The sequence below is a fragment of the Girardinichthys multiradiatus genome, chromosome 24, assembly GCF_021462225.1.
Source record: "Girardinichthys multiradiatus isolate DD_20200921_A chromosome 24, DD_fGirMul_XY1, whole genome shotgun sequence".
NCBI lineage: Eukaryota > Metazoa > Chordata > Actinopteri > Cyprinodontiformes > Goodeidae > Girardinichthys > Girardinichthys multiradiatus.
In genome coordinates, this window is record NC_061816.1 from 15,336,337 (window position 1) to 15,358,403 (window position 22,067).

General features: G+C 38.5%; 1 long non-coding RNA gene across 1 annotated transcript; it reads right to left on the reverse strand.

Annotated features, from left to right (window-relative positions):
* Nucleotides 1-929: 929 nt before the first annotated feature.
* LOC124861756 lies at nucleotides 930-20,647 on the reverse strand. The gene is made up of 3 exons (XR_007036736.1): nucleotides 20,060-20,647; nucleotides 17,938-17,996; nucleotides 930-1,611 (listed from the first exon to the last, which is right to left on the reverse strand). It is a non-coding gene; the product is annotated as an uncharacterized LOC124861756 (long non-coding RNA).
* Nucleotides 20,648-22,067: the final 1,420 nt, after the last annotated feature.

Consider the following 22,067-nt stretch of genomic DNA (forward strand, 5'->3'; position numbering starts at 1 on the left):
TACAAGAATGTAGACACCTGTGATGCTAATTAATGGACACACCTTGATTAAACATGTCCCTTTGGTCACATTATTTTCAGGGGTACCATCATTTTTGTCCAGGCCTGTTTCATGAGTTTCATGACTTTCATTTGTTCATTTTCATAGAAATTGTATTCAGTATTAGCTTTATCAGATTCAAGTTCTTTCTATGACCATTGTGGGTTTTTCTTTCATTTACCAAGGGGTACCAACAATTTTGTCCACGTGTGTAAATATTTAAAGGCAAAGCAGCCACTACCTGTACTCGTTCAAACAGCGATGCTTTTTTCTTTCCTGAGCCCAGTGCACACATTTTGCGAGACAACCTTGCTCACAATTCAAAGCTGTTTGCTTCTCATGAACATCGTCAGTCTAACACAGTATAAAGGCCATATTCTGCTATTGCTGTCGCTGTGTTTGCGTCCTTGAGAGAGGCATCCTAAAGTGCAGCACAGAACAAAAGTGTTTCACATCATTGCCAAAACTGTAAGCTAACAAATTCCATCTCACCAGCAAGAAATAGCATCTCAACTCTCAGAGAATATGTCTGCCCTCTCAGATACACTTTTAATGAACCTTTTAAGTTGTTTTTAATAAGATCTGCCATTTGTTTTCTTGTTTGTTTTTTTTTTTGAGTCATAGATTGCTTATGTTGCGTTTAATTTCAGAAGTGCTTTTTGCTTAGGGTTTACCATTATATTCTGAAAACACAGCTTCTTTCAAGACATGTCCTCAATAAACTGCCTGACATCGCTTTTTCCTAAGCAGACATATCAAAATAATCAATAATTCTTTTTTTCGCCCTACATCTTTTCTGCGAATCCTCTGCAAATGCATTTGTAACTCTTATCTGACATCATGAAGTAGGCCAAGCATTCTCAAGAAGCAACACATTGTGCCAAGTTCTAAAATGATTTTATTAGATTTAAAAAGGGAAAGTAGCAGCCAGGGTGTTCCCAATCAAATGTGCTTCATTTGATGAACAATAAGTGGTGTTAGAAGCTGTATTAAAGCAGATTCATTTTCAGTTTGCTAACACAATGTCAAAAAGGAGAGACATCAGCAATGACTTCAAGGTAGCAATTTTTACTGCTTATCAAACTTGGGTAGCATTTTCAGTGTATTTGAAATCCATCATTCTACATATACAGATAAATTCTTCACAGGCAAACATTTAAGACAGCTGCCAATCTTCGCAGGAGTTAATGTCCCAGCAAATCCACCTATACAAGTTCAAAATGCCAAGAGCTATATTTCATACTCTGTAGGCCTCGCTTGGCATGTTAAATACATTTAACGACAGCAAAGCCAGAAGAAGACTGTGGGTGAGCCGCCTAGGTTTGTGGTGTAGCATTGGACTCAACCATAAGACCTCTGCAACTTCTGGTCTTTCAGACAGATGAAGCCAAATGAACAGGGCCATATTTGGCAAAAACTAAAAAAGCATATCAAGACAAATACCTCATACCAGCTGTCGAGTAAGACTGAGGAAGTGATTAGGGTTTATTTGGATACCACAGAACACTGGGTACTTTGTAGTCTTTGAGTTGACCATGAACTCCTCTGTAAAGGTGTCCAGTGTGTGACCATCTGCAAGGCAAGGCAAGTTTATTTATATAGCACATTTCAGTAGCAAGACAATTCAAAGTGCTGTACATGAAAAAGAGACATAACAGGAAAAGTACATTGCAGTGACATAAAGGTAATTAAATAACTAAAGAGAAAAAAAATTTAATAATTAAAAAGATCATAAAAAAATTCATGATAAAATGACTGATAAGAAAATGAAAGCACAGTTGGGCTGAAAACTTTAATAATGTTAGATAGCACAGTCAAAGGCCAATGTAAACAAATAAGCTTTTAATCTTGATTTAAAGCTACTTAGGGTTTCAGCACTTTTCCAAGTTTGGTTCTGGGTATGCAGAGTAGATTTGAGCCAGAAGACCTGAGAGGTCTGGGTGGTTGATACACTGACAACAAGTCTGTAATGTATTTTGGTGCTAAGCCATTCAGTGATTTAGACACTAACAGAAGTATTTTTAAGTCTATTCTTTGAGATAAGGGGAGCCAATGTAAGGACTTTAGAACTGGGGTGATGTGCTCCACTTTGTTAGTTTTAGTGAGGAAGCAGCAGCAGCGTTTTGGATCAACTGCAGCTAGCTGATCGACTTTTTAGGCAGACCTGTGAAGACACCGTTGCAGTAATCAATTCTACTAAAGATGAACGCATGAATTAGTTTTTCAAGGTCCTGCTGAGACATTAGTCCTTTAATCCTGGAGATGTTCTTTAGGTGATAGAAGGCCGACCTTGTTACTGTCTTTATGTGCCTCTGAAAGTTCAGGTTCTGAGTTCTGAGTCCATCACTACACCCAGATTTTGAGCCTGATTGGTGGCTTCTAGCTGTATTAACTGAAGCTGTGTGCTAACTTTTAAAGACTCTTCCTTTGGTCCAAAAATGATTAGTTCAGTTCTGTTTTGATTCAGTTGAAGAATATGTTGGCCCATCCATGTATTGATTTCTTCTAAGCATTTACCAAGCGCTTGAATGGGTTCATAGTCAATCGTAATGTATAACTGTGTGTCGTCTGCATAGTTATGATAGCCTTATGTTGTTTATTATAATCTGAGATAGGAGGAGCACGCAGATATTGAATAGGAGGGGCCCTAAGATGGACCCTTGGAGAACGCTACATGTGATTTTTGTGGTCTCTGATGTAAAGTTACCTACTGACACAAAAAAGTCGTTGTCTTTCAAGTAAGATTTAAACTAATCGAGTGTGTTCCAGAAAGGCCGACCCAATTTTCCAGGCGCTCTAATAAAATTAAGTGATCAACTGTGTCGAATGCTGCACTAAGGTCCAATAATATTAGCACTGTGGTTCTTCCATAGTCTTCATATATTCTGATGTATTTAAACACCTTGACAAGGGCAGTCTCTGTACTGTGGTGAGCACGGAAGCTTGACTGGAAGACATCGAAGTGGCTAGTTATTGTTAGGAAGTTGTTTAACTGCTGAATCACAGCTTTTTCAATTATCTTACTGATGAAGGGGAGGTTTGATATAGGCTTGTAGTTCTGTAGCAGCAGCTTGTCCAAGTTGCTCTTTTTCAATAGCAGTTTGATAATTGCTGTTTTTAGGGCCTGGGGGAAAACACCTGACAAAAGGGACGTGTTTATTACTTGAGTTATATCAGACGTTATGACAGGCAAAGCTTTCTTAAGGAAAGCTGTGGGTAATGATGACAGGACATTGATCTCAACAAGGCAGCAGAACTAATAACTGAATGTCTAGACGCCAACTGAATTGAACTCTACAGACTATTAAATTATGGCATTTACTTAATTAACTGAGCCACTGTCCCATTTTGACTCTATCTTTGCTTAAGTTATATGTTCTATGTGTTTTTATTCATTTGCAGTTAGATTTAAATATTTTAAAGAAACTGATAAGGATAGTTAGTAGTTTAGGTTGGGACAGGGGCAGCAGCAGCTGACTGGTTGCTCTCTTAGTTTGCAGCAGCTGTTCACTACTGAATAGTCGGGTTGCATGTCAGCAGGTAGGACCAATTGGGTGATCAAACAAGACAGCGATCCCAAACAGACATCATTAGGCCAATAATCAGCTAGAGGGAAAACTTTCTCAAAGTCTCTGACTTTATGCCAAGAAAGTTGATCGAAGGCTCTGAATAACTTGCGGTTTTAGTTAATTTAATAAAGGATTTTTATACAACTATTAATGGATTTTAAAAAGTTTAAATTAAGGAACCAGTACAGTTTGGGAGAATCAGTAAAGATCGGGCTTGCATTTTTAGTTAAAAAGCCTGAAAGACACTGTCAAGATCCCTGTACTCTTCTCTATGCGAGACCAGGCTTCGGATTTTACCAGGTTTTGCTTGGCGGATCAAATATTCTATTAGAAAAAGTATTTTCTTCTGCTGCGATTGAATTGTTCATTGAAAAAGAGTTAGAAACTGAAACCAGGGAGGGTGAGAAAAGAGAAATGTTTCCAAAAGATGAGAATTAATTCCTCAGATTTATTGGGCTCATATCACTCCATCCATCTGGGCTTATACTTTGGCTTCAAAAAGAAAGTGGAAAGAGGGAGAGGAGGCAGACAAAGGACAATGATAAAGCCAGGATCAGATGAATTGGAGAGGAGCTTATCGATGTGTCACACACCTGGGCCTCTGTTCTTCTGAAATGAAAGCTCTTACAGGGCAATAGCTGTGCAGAGGTCAGCTATTTCACCAGCACTCATCCAGCACACAAACAAAACTCATCTCAGACTCACTGTCACGTATAGAGTTTTTTTTTTTTTTTCATCTTGTATCCAGCAGAGCAGATAATCAACTGTTTGTGAAGCAGATGGAATAATTATAGCACTGTCAGGTTTGGAAAATCAGGAGTTTCAAGAAACATGCCAAACACAACAGTTTTATTCTGAGGTTGATTCTAACATCTGAAAACCTTCTATGGAACAAGAGAAAATAAATGCAAAATATTTCCCTTATAATTTCATTTCTGTCCCATTTTCAAACCATTCTAAACATGTTTTCATGTAGTATAGACGTTGTTATATAAAGTATTTTGTGACATTGGACCTTTAAAGTCCCACAAAATGCAAACATCATTGCTTAAACAAATTGGAGAACAACCAAAAGATTTTAAAAAATGCTGCCACCTTTTCTTAAAACAGTGTGAAACTATGATTGAGAAGTGTAGGTTGAAAAGCTTTCTACATAAACATGTCTACTGGTCTTGGCTGCCCAACTCTGAATTTCAACATCACTTTAGGCTACATTTTGACAGAACCTATGGGCTGAAAAGGTCTAACTTTCAACATATTATATTGGGCAAAATAATAGACTAGTCACCCCTAAATAGACGATAAAAGCATGACCATAGTCCATGTTTGTAGGGTAGGATATGTGGACCACAGTAGGCACTATATAAGCATACTATTAATAAAAGAATTGCCACAGGATAATATTACCATGGCTATTTGGTCTGACTTTGTGTTACCCAGGATTGTTCGGGCCCAAATCTATGTAGGCAATAAACATGGGTTCATTATGTAGCCTAAGGCTAAGCCACACTGGGCCCATTATGTAGGACATTTCTTACTCCTGTGGGACCAGATAGAAACTTTGTTTAGGTAAGTCAAACACAAGTTCATTGGTTGGGTCTAGAGATGTCTAAATCAAGTCACCTAATGCCATGCATCCATCCATCCATCCATCTATCACCTTCCGCTTATCTAAGAACGTATTGCAGGGGTTGCAGGTCGTGGAGAGAAACCCAAACATCCATTCCCCTGTTGACACCCTCCAGTTCATTTTGAGGTATCCCAAGGCCTTCTCAGGCCAGATGGGATATAAGGTCCTTCAAGCAAATTTTGTTTTTTCCCTGGGGTCTCTTCCATGTGGGACTTGCCCTGAAAACCTCCAAAGGGAGGAGCCAAAGAGACACTCTGATCAGATGCTGGAAAAACCCCAACTGACCACCCTTCAGAGGAAGCTCATTTTAGCTGCTTGTATCCAGACACCCAATACCTATTTGAGTTATGTGGGATTAGGCAAAGTTTTTGCAAGTACAAAGTACTATAAAGTTATTAAAATGCATCAATGCTATCTATATCACAGATGTCTCAGTAGCTCTACAGAGGTGCTTGAAATGGCCAACCATGTTTCTCTTGGTTACTACAAGTTTTGTGATGCTGCAATTTGAGAGGAGTTCTTTATAAACAACTAGCTGAAGGAAGCAGGTACTGCTTGGAATCCGTTCATAATTCATTCTTTTTTTTCTGGATTTCTTTCATCATTAAATAAAAGCCTACACTCTGCTGATTTTCCATCTGTTTAACCTCTCCTTGATTACCTGCTTGTGTGCTCTGCGGTATAAGATCCACAAAATTGCCTGATGTACAGCACAGCAGCAATTTGGTTAAATAAGGTGTTTTCCTTATCCGGTGTTTCGAATGGCTAAACAGTGATATCAAGCAAGCCTCTGAACTCCAATTGTCTGTAGCAGAATATATGTTTTGTGTTAAATTCCAGTTGTTCCTACCTTCCTAAAGTCTTGAAATATCATTCTGAATGACAGGCCCTACTTTTCAAGGCTCCTCACGATTCACTATGGGAGGTAATGTCACCTCTGAATCCATGAATGCACAGCTTCTTAAACAAGGGAGGCAAATTAGGAGAGTAAAGGTTGTTTTCAAGATCCAACATAAATAAAATGCAATACCGGCAGTATGAATCATTTAAGCAGTCTCACATAAACCATAAAGCAGAGAATGTCGACTGAATGCAGATGGTTCATGAACCTTATCCAGCCTGCAGTCTGTGTTTTGTCACACCCATTTCCCCTTTCATCTCTCTTTTGTCATTTCCAATTCTTTATAATTGCTTTGGCCTGAGCAACCAGGCCAGCTGATAGATATTACCGTGCAGCTGACATAAAATCCAGAAAGTAGTGCAAAAGCAGATATCGGATGCTGAGTGCAATCGGATAATCTGTTACCAATTACCAAAATAACATTATGATCGGGAACCTTAGCCAACACCTGGGTTCAGATGAGGACAATACAGTCTTACAGGCAGTTGGACCATTCCTGAACTACTCACCTAACTTTTTTTATTGCCGAATGTATTTTTTTTTTTTTGCATTACTTTTACACTTGTTTTCCTTTTGGTCAGCCTTTTAGAATGAAATCTAATCTCTCTGGAATGGTGGTCTGTGATTTATACTGTGAGCCAGCATACTATGAAATGAGAGGAATGAAACAAAATTTACTAGATGTCGACTTTTAGATACTGAGGGTTCTTTTTTGACTAGCCTAGCAAAAAAACTAAACAAAATGTGTCTTATCACAAGAGCAGTCAATCACCCCGGGGAATCTAGGAATGCATTGTTTGCCTGTTTGTTTTCTGCAAAAGAAACATTAATTGTTCTCCTAGGAGGGTTATGGAGGTGGGTTATATTGTATCCCAGAAAAGCTGCCTGTCTCAGGGCAGACTGCTGTTTAAAGTCCACGACAAGAGACCACATTCGCATGCAGAACACTTGATAAGTGTCAGAATTCCTCCTATGGTCATGCCCAGACTTACCAATGTATGACCCATAATTTAACCCTATAAAGCAATTAGAGAAGTTTGATATACCTCAGTGACTTATATAGATATAAAATTCTATCAATGTACAATATGATGGAAAGAAACTCAATGGGGATGGGAGAGTGGTGATAAAAGGAGAGAGCTGGACATACTAAGCATTAACATTTTATACCCTCAGCCTTCATCTGTCTTTCTTATACCATTTTCCTCAAATCTAATAAAAGTCATTGTTGTGTGAGCAAGTCAAAAGAAAGGGGTAGACTGCATACACATATGCCTCCTATGGTGGAAAATCATTATTACATTTAGGCTTTGTGATGGTGTTCTTACCGCGTTGAACTGTTCAAATAATATTCTGATATTTGCATGAGAGATAATGTCACCCCTGTACCCGCAGTGGCACAGGTTATTAAGCAAGGGAGGCACATTAAATGAGTGAAGGCTGTTTTCCAGAACCAACACAACCAAAACACAACTGCAGCAGTAAAAATCATTCAAGAAGTCTCCCATGAACGCTGAAGGAGAGAAAATAAGTTAAAATATGTTCTTGGAAGCACTGCTTTACTTAAAAAACAGATGCATGCGCTTAGGAGGGACAGATATTAAAAGTCTTTCTATTTAACATAAACCTGGCAAATCTACTTCTCACGTTTTACATTACTGATACATCCAGAAACTTGATTTCAGGAGCTAGAGTTTAATTTTCTGCCTCCTATTTTCTTTTATTGAGTAAAATGTTTAAGAAAACGGCAATGGATAATGAGGAACAAAATGAGAAATTTAATTCCAAATTTTGTAAAAATGGCTGCTTCACATATGGTTAATTAACACATCGGGTAAACATCAAAGAGAGTATTTAATTGCTGAAATTTTTACAGGAAGATGCTGTAAGCTTCTAGCTTATGATTATAAGGCAAAAAATGATGGTTTCCATAAAAAACAAAAAAGCTGGGTTAATATAAAATAACTGGGTAGTCAAAAAATACATTTTTTTTTCATCAGATAATATTACAATATTAGAGAAGATCAATCTAAAATGAAGATTCGGCCTTGACTACATCACATTTACATTCAACTAATGCTTTCTTCTAAAGGGACAAAATGGTTTAGTTGTTTCACCTGTACATAGGTTCTCTATGGGTATTACAGTTCCAAAGTCCAAAAACATGAGTGTTAGGTTATCTGGTCTCTCTAAATTAAGTGTGTGTGTGTGTGTGTGTGTGTGTGTGTGTGTGTGTGTGTGTGTGTGTGTGTGTGTGTGTGTGTGTGTGTGCGTGTGTGTGTGTGTGTGTGTGTGTGTGTGTTTCCTGCCCTCCCAGAACCCTGCAAGGACAGGCAGGTATAGATGATGGATGAATGTTTCCTATCTTGCCATTTATGTGTGTGTTTAAGAAAATGTGCTAATTGGGTCTAAACATGAGGGTACAACATCAAGTTCTGTCACATTTTAAACAAATGTGTTTCTTTTGATAAGATCTCCTTCTAAATAATGCATGTTGTGTGTTGTGAGCTTTGTTTGATAGTGCATTGTATTGATGAAAGCAGCCATCTAAAGATGGGTACACTGTGGTAATAAAGAAATTGAAATGGTCAGCAACAATATTCAGGTAGAATGTGACTTTTACATAATGTCAGTTGATACCAAGGTTTACCAAGAAAATGTCCCCAAGACCATTATACTGCCTCCACTGTTGATACAAGGCAGGTCAGAGGAATGCATTCATATTCTAAATGTGGCAGATACAATAGATGAGTGTGTTTAGTTGTTCCCATGTGGTTGACTAATTCGCATTTGAACTTGTTTTTTGGACCAATATAATTTAGTTGGTTTTGAGCATTTGGTTTTTGATTTGCATTGGCCGGATACTCTGTATTGCCCATAGAAAAACCCGTGTCGTCAATCTTCAAGCCCAAAAAGTCTTAATTTTTCTTCTAACTTTGCAGTGACAAACTGACATTACTAACCCAAAGGCTAAAACCACAAACAATGAGTTGGAACCAAATCTCGGCATGAGGACAGAAATGTTCTCTGGTCGGGGCATGGCACATGGTGTAGCACTAGAGCGTGCAACCGTAAACAGAGGCATCAGTGCTCGATGCAGCCGTCCCCGGTTCAAGCCCTGACCCCGGAGAACTATTCTGCACGTCTTCCCCCTCTCTCCACCCCACTTCCTGTCTGCCTGCCTGCCACAAGAAAAAAGAAATTTGCACTGGTCTCACAAATTCAAATTGCTCTGGAATAATTCAAAACCTTCTGGCCTTTATAGCTGTAGTTTCATAGAAAGATTTGACATAGATCATTAAAATGATTCCAGCTCTGCTTCAGGAGCTCTGGGCATGTTTGAAAAATGTTTCAATTAATCAGCAAAGGGTTGAAGTAAACAACATCATACTGAAACAAAGTATAAGGGAGAAGAAGCCTGAGCACAAAGATGTCTTGAACAATTTTCATCAAAGCGGTACAGAACACATTGCTTGATGGCTTTAACTGACATCTATTTATTGTAAGCAGATACCATTAAAAATGATGCCTTCCTCTGAATACTGAATACTTAATGGTGTTTGTCAGTCATCTGGTGTGATCTGATCTTGAATGAACCTTCTAGCTTAAGAGAAGAATTTAGATGCAAGATGTGGTTTACACAGAAACTTTACTTAGAAAGATTGTCTAAGCTCTTCAGCAGTGTAAGAATTATGATTATTGATTAATTAATATTTATAAAGAATTATAATTTAAAATCATAATTTGAAAAAAATAAATTTCTTAATCAAAAATCATTACTTACAAATTGAAATTAGAGATGTCCTCTGGTGTTGTAATTATGGCTCAAGGCCCTTGATAATTACAATTATTAAATTCTCAGTAATAATTGATAACCATTACTAGATGTCACTGTTTAATCAACTGCTTTACTGAAGGTGGTGGAACTTTGACCTTATTTTGACAGACAAATCACTCTTGCTCAAAATAAACACAAACACGTTCTCTTTATCTACATTAATATTTATTAAATCAACAGCCCTGATTCACCTCGCTATTCTGATTCAATAATCTTCACCTAATTAACCATGCAAAAATTCTACACAAAATGGGTAAAATAACTAACTAAACAAGATAAAACAACACTGAGTGTGTATGAAAGTCAAACCAGCAGTTATGGCAAAAACAAGATAAATTATAGTACTGAGCGAAGCTTTGGGAGCAGCCTCCACCAGGCTGCAGTCATAAACCCCCAAAGTTGTAGCTCAGTGAAACACAAAGGGCCATAAAACTTTTAGGCAGCAACCAGTGGAAAAACACGAAGAGCGAAGACAGAGGAATAGTGAGTATTCCACCATGAGGTTCTAGTAGTCCAACTTTAAGTTCACCTGAGTCTGCGCTCAGGTGTTCAAACACAGTGACATGCACAGCTTCAAAGCGCGGAGGCTTTCAGAGTTTAAAATAAGCAGCAATCAAAGTTTCAATAAGACATTACATGCACATACAACTTAGAACACATTGGACTATAAGTGGCGATTCTAAATTGCTCTAAAATCCTACTCTATCCTGCCCAATCTATTTCTAATAGAAATAAAAACAAAATGGGATTACTTGGTGTGGTCTTCTGGAGCAGGGAGGGGGGAGGGGGAAGTTGTTACGCATCCGTAACAAACTCCTCAAAGACGGCTGGCCTTCCTCTTTTGGCAAAAGGGGAAAAATATGACGGACCGTCAGCAGTCGACTGGAACAAAAACAATGATGAAAATATCGTCTCCTTGGAAAACCTCTGTAGGTTTTTATTGGGTTATGTGTTAAATCCACGCCTTCAATCGGTAAAGTAAAGTCTACTGGTTTTCTTATCCCAGAAAACTCTTCACATGAGTTTGGCCAGTGAGGAGAATTAATGAAAACCCACGTGTGAGTTTCTTCTCCAGAATGATGCGCCTCGGTTGCCTGGTAACTGCGTCTCGGTTTCCAGCAGGAGAAAAAGCAAAGGTGGGGCGGGGCGTCTCCCATGTCCTTATATAGCCCACTGTGACATCAGTGCTGCAACGCCCCTTCCTATCAGCTGCAATTCCTGCTGGGAGTTGTAGTTGCAGACCATCATGGGGTATATAGTAGCAGATGACACTGGGAGGTATATTAGCGAACAAATGGTCCAACAGCAGATAGTGGCAATGGTAATAATGAAGGCATGTTTAACAAGGCAACAAAAAGCTCACAAGTTCAAGAACCAAGAAATGTACTTTTAAAACTAGGCAAAACCCTAAGCTAATAAATTATGCAAAATAAAACTGGCTTTCAAAATACGACAGATGGATATGTACAAGCTGGTGCTTTTTTCACTTGTTATCAAGGCAACCTTTAGATGTGGCACTCAACTTCAGACCTTGTCTGAATGCCCACGTTGGTCTACTTATACAGTAAAACCAATTACATCTCCCGAAAGCCTGGATTTGCCTGCAACAGTCAAAGGCCGTGATACTTGAATTGACTCCACCATTCCAAAGATCTGTTAATGTTCTCTAAATAGGATTTTTTTTTTCTCACTACATAAAAAGAGTGTATGAAAGTTTTCAAGCTTCTATGTTGTTCCCTTATTCTAGTGTTGGTAGAGAATTTGAGATCAATGTAAGCTTGGTGGTAAATAATGAAACTGGTTCTACTGATATGAAAAGGTTGAGCAGCACCAAATCAATCTACTTTTGACAGTATGCAATGCTTATGATCCAGATGCAAACCCATGGAGAGGGATTGGATGGTCATACTTTGTAGCTGGCACTGGATAGGTGTGGCAATACTCACAAATGCTTGGCTTAGTCCTGGCTATGAAATGTATCCCTTTGAGTTGCAAGAAGAAAGGTTCTCAAAGCCATTTACTCATGAAAACAGAACTGCATTTAAGATTGCCTGGAGGATAATGTGGATGAGAGGCCATCATAAGCTTTTGTTGTTCTCCTAAATGTAGCTTCAGTGCCCATGTAGGCAATGACTGAATTATCTGGAGGGGCATCTGAGAGCTCTTTTCTATTGAACCTCTATGTGAGGTATACAATGTAACACTGCTCAAGCCTAGGAAGGAGAAGGGGATGGTGGTATCTGGAGATTAACTCCAGTTGTCAGTGGGTAAGAGATGGGGTACACCCTGGACAGGTTGTCAGTCTATCACATGGCAACACAGAGACAAACAGAACAGACAACCATGCAAGGGCAGTTATGATGGGGACCTGCTGTTCCACCACATCCCAAAGATGCTTGCTGGATTGAAATCCAATCGCTATGGAGGCTTATGGAGTACATGTTAAAAAAACAAAAACAGTTACAGATGATTTGAACTTTGCAACATGGTGTATTATCCTGCTGAAAGTAGCCATCTGGTGATGGGTAAACTGTGGTCAGAGAGAAATGGACATGGGCAGTAACAATATTCAGATCGGCTGTGATGTTTAAACAATGCTCAGACAGTAAAAAACTTGAAGGAACCACAAAGTTGACTTAGACTGTTGGTATTTCAGTCTAATGTTACAGAAACGAAGAGATAAAGAAGGCAGATATAGCTAAAATCAATGCATCCCTGCTGAAACTAAAGAATAACTCATTCATAAGGTACGTTCAGCTGAAATAACCCCCTGTAAGACTACTAAAAGAAGTCAGTTTTAAAAACTTGGAGATAAAGATCGAAAAAGGCTACACTGTCCGTTAGATTTGAAACTAAAAAATCTGTTTGTAACCATTTTATAGCGGTTGGGAAAGTAAAAAGCTCTATTATTTAAGACAGCCTTTCAGCTGTAGTAGCATGTCCCACTTTGTCCTGCACAAACATTTCCTCAATGCTACGATTTGATCAAACAGATGTGAGCTGTTGCAGAAACATCACCAGACACAAACCGTAAGAGCTAACATGGCTTCACCTTAGGCATTCAGAGGAATCCCACAGAAGACATTATAGAATAGCAACAGCTCTGGCAATGTTTCCTCCTCCTCAGTGTTTTACCTGCAGGAATGAGCTGCAACACCAAGTTGTGTTTTCTTAGTGTCTGAGCCAAATGAACAAGTGTCAGAGCAACTGTTGACGGTGTGGCGTGTTTGCTAGCTGAATCAGCTTTTTATGGCCAAACATTTTGTCAGAGAGAGCACAAACTAGGTTACAGGAGTGCAGGGAAAACAAATGACTAAATAAAATGTGGGACTACCACCTGCTTCCATCTGTTGTGATTATTAATCTGAGAATATTATTTGATATTTAATATTAATATTTTTATATTTTGGCTGCATGGTGGCACAGTTGGTAGCACTGTTGCCTTGCAGCAAGAAGGTCCTGGGTTCGATTCCCAGCCTGGGGTCTTTCTGCATGGAGCTTGTATATTCTCCCCGTGCATGCGTGGGTTCTCACCAGGTACTCCGGCTTCCACCCACAGTCCAAAGACATGCCTGTTAGGTTAATTGGTAACTCTAAATTTCCCTTAGGTGTATGAATGAGTGTGGGCGTGGTTGTTTGTGTGTTGCCCTGCGATGGACTGGTGACCTGTCCAGGTGTACCCTGCCTCTCGCCCATAGACTGCTGGAGATAGGCACCAGCTACCCTGCGTCCCACTATGGAATAAGCGGTAGAAAATGACTGACTGACTGATTTTAATATTTTATCAAATAATATTACGGTCTGTAAGGTGATGGTATTAGGACAAAATAGAAAGGTCTGACATTGTTGAACAGCATAAACTCTGCACACACATGGAATGAATTCACACAATTTCTTAAAATACAAGAATTTATTAACAAAAATAAGTCAACTCAAAGTCAAACATATTTCAATCAACAAACGCTTTACTATGTTAAAACAATTCAACTAAACTACCAAGCAGAATTAAAGAATAACGAAGACTAATAGGCTATGTACAATATAAACAAGTTGATTAAAGATGATTGGAAATCATGACCAAAAAGAGTGATGCAACATTACCATGCAATGTTTATGTTTGAGAACCAAGGATTATCTTGAAGAATCTGGAAATGAAGTTAAGTTAGTCTTGGAACCAACTTAGGCAATAATCAGCAAACGTTTAGGCAACCCTTCACAATGTAAGATCAGATAAAATATTTTAATAAAATAATGTTTTAAACAATGATCTGCTGAATAAAACCAACCTTCTGGATGACCATTACTCAACAGAATCTCATTAGCTGCCTTTACGTATTGAAATAATATTTGAAGAAATATTATTAAGGGAATATTTTGGAAAGAGCCAAATCTTTCTGGAGAAATGGGGCTTAATTGTGTTTACTTAGTTATCAGATTTAGTGAAATAATGTTTAGGGACTATTATTCACTAGCTTGAAACTAACAACCTTTCTGTTAAATACTCTTTAGTAGCAAGCACGTGTTCTCACCGGTTAGCATTGAGCTTACAAAAGAAGCTGATTGCTTAGCACCAGAAACAAACACATACCTTTAAAATACCAGGGTTAATAAAACGGTTAAAATGCATAAGCGCGGACGTTGCGTTATGAGCAATCTTCTGTGTTTAAAATCACCCTTGAAGTAAAGTTTGACTTAACTTTAAAAACACAGAACACAAACAGGGCACGTGTGCTGCAGATAGCCTGCTAGCACTAAGATAGCCGAGTTTCACACAAACAAAACCAAACTTCATAAGATGAAAAATGTTTAGATCATTTCAATCTAAATCTTTCTATTATTTTTCTGCCCAAACCTAACCTCTGATCATGGTGAGGAAATGTTGTCCAAGGGGCGAAGTTTGAAGGAACGTCCAGTCAACAAGCAGTTAGCTTTCAGCTGACCTGACCTCCGGAGCTGTGGCTTGAAAGACGGCTCGTTCTGTCCATCAACCAGCTGTTCATTACCGTACCCACGGTGATGCGGGCCGTTGTCCTTCCTTCAGACTCGGCTTGTAGAAACAGCTTCTCTACTGGGGATTTCTCTGTGACACAGTTTCGGCAGGCCTCGGAGAGAAAGTAAGCAATGCTTATACCTTAATTTCCCCTCTTTATGAATGAAATCACCGGGTACACAAACAGTGCTTCACTCATACTTAACTTGTGCATATGATCGCGTGATCTTATGACACTCTTGGATCCAGTTTGAAGAGTTTATGTCTTTTTGCCAGCAAAAGACATTAGCACGCTTTGTCCCCCTCCTATCCCAATGAACATCGGTGTGGAAGAGGGTGGATGTAGCAACAGCTGTGCTTTTATTTGGGTAGTGGCGTCAGAGGAAGTCCGCAGTTATCCGTTTCCTGGCTGTGCCGGAAGAAGGTTAATGCACTTTATTTTGAAAAGTTCCAGAAGAGTTCGTACCGGAGTAATGTTGAAATCCATGGCTGGGTCCCAACACATCCACAGCTACTATGTTTGCCCATGCTATGTTGCAAATTTAAGGTTTTTGGAGAAAAACTGTATGCTGACACAAGAAAGGGCACTTCCAAATAAGAACGCTTGTTTAAACAAGAGCTGATATAACATTTTCTATCTGAATTTCTACCTGAATCATATTTTGTCACATTAAAGCCAGAAACTTCAATGTATTTTAATGGAATTTCTTTAAGCTATATTTTTATGCAATAGGCAACATACTAAGAGGCACATACTTGTGCTTCCAGGATTGTCCTGTATTTGGTTCCCTGCATCTTCCTTTCAAGTCTGATCCAATTCCTTGTCCCTTTTGAAGACAGGTCTCCATTGACTCTTCTTCCACCAGTTTGCAACAGTTAATGCAAATGAATGCTTATATTAAAACACTTCTTTTAAAACCCTGGAACCAGTTTCTGTCCATGATTTTTTTTTTTATAATGAAACAAATAGATTTGACCTTTTTGGACCAAAATAAGTCCAATTTTGGTTTAATGTCTTTTTTTACCCATTACCTAAAGCCAAAAACTGCATTTTTAGTACACAACTAGTGTTCCATTTGTTTTGCAAGAGGAAATTTTACTGAGGAATTATTTTCATTAGCATAAAAAGGAGACAGATTATTTATAAAATAAATGCAGCTGATTAGACAGTGGAAAAATGAGAGAACATAGATGGGACAGAGTGAAAGAGGGCAAATGGAGGGAAACGGAAAAGGGTGAATCAGAAACAACAGCCCTATCAAAAATGAATGCAAGAGGGCAAAGAAAAACAAATACAGAGAAAAAATTTTAAAAAGGAAAAAAAATAATGATGCATTAAAAGCCAATTTCCTCAAGCCCTGAAAGCCCCTCCCAAGAGGAAACAATTACTGCAGACATAAAGACAGTTATGATTAAACAAGCGAACGCCCTGACAGACGAGATAAGCTTCAGAAAGGAGGGGCTGACAGAGTCTTGTTTGCCGCAGACTATGATAGTTAATTTGCTGCTGTTGATCAGCGCTACAGTGAGAGGCTTCTCCATGGCAAATGACAGTTCAGATTCAAATACATTGAATCTTGCCAACAAACACACAAACACACACACACACACACACACACACACAAAGCACACCTTTGCTGTGCACACCACAGCTGTGGGACAAGTTTCACAAGAGTGCAAGATGAACTTTACATGACTTTGCTTCTCATCAAGGATGCCAGTGATTAGCCAGTTTCTCAAAGAAATAAAAACTGATAATTATATCTGAGTGCTGTCTGCGATAGGCAGTCTGTAATGTCACAAAGAGGACTCATTTTAAAAATGGAGAGAGCCACCAAATGAAATTGCACTGAATGGTCCCTGAGTGCAGAGCATTTGCTGCTTCCTTGTCAGATTAGAAAAACCAGAGATGGTTGATCATTTCTGAAATCATCAGTTGACAACATACGATGCCAAAAATAACAACAGGGAAAGTTACTGTGGGGGAGAAAGTCAGACTTTCAGTAAGTGTATGTTGCAACATTACCAGCTTGATGGAACCACTAATCTAAAATGGGTGCACTTCCTTTGCAGGAACAGAAGCACAAGATTATAACCACGAAACAACACAGACGTTTCAGATGGTAATGCTTTCACAGATATTTGGCAGCCAGTTTAGAATTAGCCAACTCCACACAACCCCACTGTGCAGCAGAAGGTTGTTACATCTTGCAGTTCATTTTGACTGCAGAGAACACATTTTAGAAAACCGATCCTGTATGAGTTAACAAGGTTGAATCCTAAATGATGCTGGATGCTGGGGAATGTTTAGCCCACTTAAAACTATGTTCATTTACCATTAAGGGGGTTAAATTCTGGAAAGAAAATATGCCCAACACCATTTTACCCCCATGAGCAGCCTGTAGAGGTAATACTAGGCAGGTTAGAGCCATGCTTTTATGCAGTTATGACCCTTGCCAACAGGGCAGCAGCTACAAGTGACAGTGCAAATAAGTTCCTCAAGGTTTTGAAGGATGTCTGAAACATCTACAGCAAGGTAGTGGCTATTAATTAGCAAGGTTGGGCTCAGTGGGCACCACTGTGGCCTGATTGTTATGGCTTTAAAGCAGGAATACCAATGTCACACAGTGGCAGTAACATCATGTTAAGGTGGAGTTATCTATGAGTACTAGCAGCATTGTGAACATAGTCAGAGAGCTGTGGCAGTGCGGGCCCTGGTCAGGATGCAATTGTGGGCCCAAGTTGTAGGGTAATTGTGGGAAGGCGCTGAGGTGAAACAGCAAACAGCTGTTATTCTCTTAATAGTTTTGTTGACTATTAAGAGAATAACAGCTTCACCTGAAGGAGGATTATTGGCATTAAACCTCAAAAACCCCTGCAATCCTGAGCAGGATAAAGCATCTATTGACAGAGGTAGGAAATATTCCGAAAGTAGACCCAGAATATCTAGTAGTTCAACACAACACTTACATTTTTAACAGAAATGCTTCCTCTTGAGCTTTATCCAGTATCAGCCTCAGGCAATACGTCTACAGCAAATACAAAAAAGGCACTAAATTATTGCATTTCATTAACATTCTCTCTAAAAAATGGCCTTTAACCTGAGCTAACCATTTACATTGATAGCATGCTGTATTTACATGAAAAAATGTCATCATGAACAACACCATCTGTAGCATCTGTAGCCTAAGGCCAGAAGGCGACACCGGTTGCTAAGATACACATCCATCCTGCAAGACCTGCTCCGAGAGAGGAAACTCCTCTGTTTTCTCTCACACAGGCTAACCTGCTTCAAATATTCATTGTGTTTCCACAGCAGTATGTTAACCTTTCTTATAAATAGACAGAAAAAGTCAAGTGAGAAGGATGGTTGGAACTAAAAAGGGACAGATGTGTCACCTGTGTTGAACTATACAGGCAGGAAGACAGATCTCTGCATTTGGTTCCAACAGCTTACAGTACAGTACTGGGTGAGCTAAAGTACCTTTTTTCCAACAATGAACCCCTAAATCAAGTCCTTTTTTTAAATCATCCTACCTGCATGTCATACCTTTCCTTTGGAATTTTCCCTCCCTCTTAAACTCAGCTAGAATAATGTCTATGTGCGACCATTTAATGTTTAATCAGAAATTATCTACTGCAATGAAGTCAAGAGCCACGTATGACATCCACAGAGATAACTCTCTGGGTTTTCATGCTTTGATAAAAACGTTTATTGTTCATTTCATCAGATTTGACAATTTGTATTTTAGTCTTGGTGTGTTTGAGATACTACTTGTCCGTAGACCAGACATGTCAAGCTCATGGCTTGTGGTCTAGTACCTCACAGAAAGGAGGCTAAAAGATCTCAAAAAGAAACACATCATAGCCCAATCTAAAGAAATTCAAGAACAGATGAAAAACAAAGTCATTGACATTTAGCAGTCTGGAAAAGATTACAAAGTCACTTCTTTGGAACTCCAGTGAACCACAGTGAGAGCTACTATCCCCAAACGGAAAATGTCCAGCATTGGTTTACTTTTATGGGAACTTTGTAATAGTACGGTGAAGATGGATTTCTTTTGTAGGATACTAGTTCCAGGTCCATCAGGGATAACAACAGACAATTGTTTATGTTGATGCTTTTAAAGAGAAGCTAACCGAGTGAATTTTAAGTCTGTTATTCCAGAGTCAATAAAAATTATTGGTAGAGCATTATTAGTGTGTGAAGTTCTTAATTAAACTTGAGCAAATTGATCAAAAAAAACAGTTTTTCAGACTTTAGACGCAGATTAAATGTTGCATAGAAGTGAATATTGGTAGAGAAAGATAGGGATACAGGAATGTTCTGCAATGTTTTGTGTCTTTGACACAATGATGTCTTGAATTTTTGAGTTCATGTTTTCAAGCACTGAAAAGGTTTTTTTGTGCCTCCTTTGACAACATGAACCCCTATGGAATTTTAGTTCTGAGACTTTTCACAGACCTGTAAAGCTTTGTTATGGCATTAAGACAGCCAATATGTTCCCAAATTAGGCTAAAGAAGCTCTTGCTACCAAGTAAACTAACACACAAGGTCCTGCTGTGCCTCATGCTCTGGATCAGTCCATCAAGCTCCTGTTTCTGTCTGGAAGCAGGTTTGTAGCGTCAAGTCTTCCACTAATTCCATTTATTACCCCTTTGAGAACTTTCAAATTAAAAAAAGGATATTTCACAAGTTCACAAAGGCAGGGACACTTTGCTTCACTGTGTTCAATAACTACTCTTTGCTGCTGAATGCAATCAAGGTAAAAAATAAAAAAAAGACGCTACACACTTTGGATGCACTGGTACATCTCCATTGATGTATATTCTCTTTTTTCTTCTGAAAATAAAAGCTCAGCCTGCAGGAGAAATCTACTGCAGGTCATGTTGTCCTAATAAATGCAAGACACCCACACAGGTTAATATAGGTTCTGTGTTAGTCTGCTGCCTAACAAAATGCTACTTTTTAATGTACAAGAGAAAAAGATAGTGTGGGAGTCTTTAGAAATCCTGTTTTGCTGTGATAATAATCATGTTCCAGGTGAGCAGAAGGTTTCACGGACAACTTTGGAGTGGCTTGGTGGCTCACCTTTGACTGATGTTCGAAGATGAAGTAGAAGATGACCAACACCCACTAAAAGAAAAACACAGAAACTAGTAATAGATTCACTCAGAGGGAAATTAGACTCACAAAGACTTTTCAGATTGGCCAAGCAGGAACATCCGTTCCCAGTCTACTCTCTCATGACGCTTTGACTATTGCAACCCTCTTGTTTTGGATGGCAGGTGCTCTTCAGTGAACATCGGGGTCAGTTTGTGGATTTTTAATTGCAAATGGATTTCAAGTCACTTTATCTAATTCCATAATGAGCTGTCACAGGAAAAAAAACACGCTGCCTCTTAGCACTGTTATGCAACAAGATTTGAAAAGTGCTAAATGTAAATATCTGTACTGCTGTACTTTCCTTTTATTTCCCAAGTTGTGGATTTTTCTTTTCTTGAGCCCTTTAGAGGTGGACTTGCTGGGGTTCTTCAGATATTTGTCAAGCTGCAAAACAAAAGTATGCTTGTGTTTAAGGCCAAGAATTAATGACCAGATGTCCTCTTTCAGGATTTTTTGGCAGACAGCTGAATTTATGGTTCCATCAATTAAAGCAAGTTGCCCTGGTCATAAATAAAATCAGTCCCAGACCATAACACTAACATCACCAAATTTGAATTTTGATTCCCTCTTTTTTTCTGAAATAATCTAGTAGATCCACAGTATTTCTACTTTTCTCTTGTGAGTCCACAGAAAGGTTTACCAAAAGGCTTGGGGATCATCAAGGTGCATTTTGGCAAATGTGAGAAGGCTTTTGTGTTGTTTTGGGTCAGCAGTGGTTCTGGCCTCCAAACTCATTGTTGTATGTTTTCTCCATTTGTCAGTAACATCTCCTACTTTGTTCCATGGAGTCTCAAAGCCTTAGAAATTGTTTTTGAAGTTTTCCAGAATGACAGATCTCAAATACGTTTTTTTTCTCATCTGTTCTCATTGTTCGAAGTATAATGTGGGTCCTTTGAGATATTTTAGGCTACTTCATGTTGTCATACAGATTTCACTAAAGTGATTACACTTGATTCTACAGGTTAGGGAGTAATCAGGCCTAGATATTGCCAATAAAATAGAACTTAGCCTTTTAATAAAATGTTGTTAATCATTGTTTTCTCATAGCTAAAGCACTGGGATGATTATTTTTTCACATATGGCCAGGTTGGTTTGCATCGCTTTGTCCGCTTAAAGATTTCAGAACGGCAAAAAGCAAAACCATAGGAAATCTTTAAGGAGGCAAATAGTTTTTCAAAGCACTGTATAATAATATATTTTTATCTGCATTTGCAAAATAAAAATCACTGCATCTTCAAGGTGCCGGTGCTCAAATAAAAAAGCTGTAATATCAGCGTTGTATCAGTAGGTAGTGATAATGTCAATCTTACCAAAATAAGAACTGAAAAGAAGAACATTCTTAGTGTGGCTAAAGCAATGCTTGAATAAACATTATCCCCAAAAAAATTGTGCCTCAATAACTTCTCTAGCTTATGTCTGAAGTTTAATAGTAACAGTCAATAGTAAGAAAAACAAGTGTAGGGAATTTCCATAAAATGGCTTTAACATTATAATTTCTTATATAGAAAGTGATAACAACCATCCAAGACGTAGGCCACAACACCACTGATTTTAAAGATGTACATATATGCCATCAAAATCTCCATGGCAAGTGTTGTTTACACTAAAATCTAATTTGCACGTGGATAGAAAGTAAAAACACGTGAAATGAAAAATCCAAGTTTTGCTAAATATCTGGGTTAGCAACATATTTTTTTTTTCTGAATATAAACAAGTTTACTTTCTTGTACTATGGAAAACAAGCTTCAACTAAGTAAGGGTCTCACAAGACCTTACATTGGTATGTAAATGTTATCCAGCAGTTGCCAAAACATTCATCAAAACCATGAGTAAAGGTCACCAGACACAGAGTATACCTCGAAGAATTATTAAAAGGCATTAGAAATTCAATTCAATTCAGTTTTATTTATATAGCACCAATTCAAAACACATG